Consider the following 3668-nt stretch of genomic DNA (forward strand, 5'->3'; position numbering starts at 1 on the left):
CTTTGTTGTGGAATAAAACGCGTAAGAAGGCTCGGTGCTCTGGGATCACTTGCGGCGTTACGTCCTTCACTTTCCATTCTATCCCATTTACCCATTGCACTGAGAGTTCTGTTTCTTTCAGGGATAGCTATGTGACAACCCCCCTATACGTAAAGGTCCTATGCCGTCATTTATTGCTTTATTACGCAGAACCGCGAGATGTGCGCTCTGGCATTACAATGTAGGTCAGTTAAACCGAACTACTCCACCCACAGTACAAGCAAAGTTGCAGATCAATCCTAATAATGCTTCTCAAGTTCTCATGAAAACAAAGGAGAGCGAGCACGAGCTACGTACACACGCGAAGGTGCGCACTACGTCTGTAAAAGGTCAATGAAGCCAACCGCCTTCAGTAAGTGCAGCTATGCCCGTGTTGCCTTCTGAGCCTACGACGCTCAAGGCCATCGTCCAAGAACCTTCTGCCTGTGAAAAAAAGTCTTGAGTCCAACAGCTTTAACTCTTTGTGGAAGAAAGTCGTGCTCGACATGGGAATAATACGTATACACTACTGAGGAGGCCAAAAACCGCTGAAAAAAACAAATGTGCAGATCTCACGCACTGTGGGAATCGATGTAAGCGAAGCTTTCTGTGCTGTTTGCGTTCATTGACGGTGTTTGGCGCTGATTTTGAAGGCATGGGACGGTCGTGATCTGATGAGAAATGTTACCTTGCCTGTCCCACTTGTGCTTGTCCACGGGGTACACAGAACCCAGAGAGGCGTGTCATTCATTCACTCATTTCTTTACTGAAGGGAGCCCAAATGAGCAATGCTTTCTGACGACGCATTTTCTTTCTCCCGTGTCTTGTTAGGTGAACTGCCAGGCGCGCAGAGCGGTAAAGTTAATCACCCGTCTCCTGACTGCGTCTGTACGGGATCCGGTTGTACCCATTCCCTGCCTTTTCTCTCTCTCTCTCTCTCTCTCTCTCCTCCCTCCCTGGACTGTCGTTGCTGTTGAGCGTGAGCACGGAGGCAAGCGCGGCAGCTGCTGCAATGCGGAGGGTCACGCCTAATTACGGCGTGCACAGGGCATTGCTGCGTCTCCCAGGGAGCTTCAGACAGCATTTTGCCATCCCCCAGGGCTCGTCAGAGAGCATTGTAGTCCCGCTCTGCCGAGACGTCGTTGACGTCGCCTATCTCGTCTCCCGCTGCTATCTACGTCCGACTTGCGCGTTAGTCGAACGTGGAAGTCCAGAGGAAAGCCTCTCCCCCCCCCCTACCCCGCCTCCTCCCCGATGTGGCGTGCAAAGAAACCGCAGCAGCGCTAAAGTCGAAGGAAAACGCAAAGAGCTTTGCTTTAAAAGCGTTTCATTAAAAACTAAATAAAATATTTGCTTTGCCGCAATGGTACTTATTTTGCAGTAAAGCACGCTTTACAGTAAAAAGTCAAATGCATTGGGAATGGGTAGGAACCACGCAATGCAATTTTCATTTTCCTTTCGACGTTGGAGGAAAAAGAAATAATTGCAGAAAACGATGCAGCAGCTCTTACTGGTATCGGAGGCTGTTAAATATTGAACTTGCATGTATTGACTGAACACGCTTCACATAAAGCATCGGCTTGGTTTGGTTTTATACTCATCTCCCAATGCCCTAACTCCATTACCCTTAATAGGCCGATGATCCGTCCCTCTTTTAATAAAGCTGCACCATACCCTACCGTCGACAGTACGTATTAAGTTATCGTGCGTAGTCAAAAAACACGGTCGTTTTCCGAGAGATGAAAACGAGAACAAAGGCTTAATTAGGAGGAAACTTTACAGCGAGAACTCTTATCTGAACACACGAGAACAGAGAACTCGTTCTGTTCGGCGTCCACTGAATCAAATATTGATTAGGTTCGCTGCTTCTAACAGAAAAGGTTAAGATCTAATTACTTTAGGGAACAGCTGCCGAATTCATAAAGTTTTCCGTTTGAAAGAGCTGTTTGCCATTGCCCAGTCGCCTTCGCCGGCAATATGTCCAACATCACAGATACGCTGGCACCCTTGTTCGATTCGACCAGTGTAAAGTACGTCTTACCATTTCCACCAAAAAGTGATGACGCATTCTGGTCGGTTGTCGGTTCTATAAGAAATCATTGAAGTAAACCGAAAAATATACAAGGGACGAATGATTAGAGAAATTTTTCTGTATCACGGATTCGTGAGAACAAACTTCTAGGCGTCTGATAAACAACTGATTCTTCCACTCCTTTATTTTTTTTATTATTAGGCCCAACAGAAACTTTCCTTATAAGTCCAAGAGTTCGCCAGCGAATACGTTAATTTCGGGACAGATTTGTTTCTGTGTGTTGACTGGATGGCTCCTGTGCAATGGTGTATTAATAAGAAAGAGTGATTTAGATCCCTGAAGTGTCGCCCCCTAAAACAGAGATCTAAATTGCAGCATCAATAGCCATACAGCCGCTCAAATGCGGCTGTTTCACATATGTAAGCGGAGGGTGTCCCAAGGCGCACTCTCCTGGTAATCAATTAAGCATTAATTTAAATGCTTCAGCTGCTTATTTACAGTAGCAGGACTACGCTAAGAGCGATTCAAAATTAGAGAATAAAAAGACAACGTACGCTACATAAATTTGTCTCTGTGCGCTAACACGAAGGAAACTGCCGCGGATTCAATATATCTGCAGTCCGAGTCGGGACTGTAGACACACGCCGACGGAGAAACTAATGACTTACTCTGTCTATTTCGCCTTGGAGAGCACCGGAGCAGCAGGGACGTTGAAAGGACTGTCGCTGAAAATCACAAAGAAGGCAACTAGTTTTCCTTTCTTACCACAGCGTTCCAAATGGCCATATTTATGCGGCCGTTGGCCCTTCAAATCTACATATGTAATCGTCCAATCGCGCGAGTCAAGCTCAAATCGCTAGCGTGCGCAGAAAGTAGTCAATACATACGACATCTTCACGAGTGCACTGAACGCTCAAGCAAGTAGTCATTGGCTGATGACCGCCGGAAAATTTGCGCATTTATCAATGGCGAGTTAGCCGAGAGGCTACTAGCTATCAGAGATTACCACGCACAAAAGCAAATAGACAAGGTTGATGCCTGTGATGAAGACTATGCCATATTTTATGCCTCCAGTGTAAGTTAATTTTGCTTCATTCGATTGTATCATTTTTTTTTCTTCAAGTCATCTTTTGAAAGGTTCAGAACATGCGCAGGTCTGCTTGGCAAGTATCTATCACTCACTCACTCACTCACTCACTCACCGCCCGCGCTCAGCGGCCGCACTTCGATGAGAGAGATAAGAGAAATAACTATTTCTTCACAGGTTTGAAGAATGTGGCCCCTAGATCAGTGCTCTAAGCATTCTGATAAGTCAGAATGTACAAAAAAAATCTTCAGATTCAACGCACATTTCGGAATTTATGTGGAGCTAAGCTTTCGTGAAGCGGTTAATCAAATGGTATAATTTTGCCCATTTCATTCTTGCGTCTTTGGAGTAAAGGAAACTGACACGCGCGCATGTTCTCTCGCGCACCCGCGCAATGTGATAACTCTTAATTTGTTTTTATTAATTTTAGATCTATCGGTCACTTCTTGACCGGTCTCCCGTTCTGAGAGTATGCAAATCATAATCACCATCAACACGCGGCAATCACCTCAAATGCTAGATGGCCGTTAC

This window comes from Dermacentor silvarum, chromosome 2, assembly GCF_013339745.2.
Source record: "Dermacentor silvarum isolate Dsil-2018 chromosome 2, BIME_Dsil_1.4, whole genome shotgun sequence".
NCBI lineage: Eukaryota > Metazoa > Arthropoda > Arachnida > Ixodida > Ixodidae > Dermacentor > Dermacentor silvarum.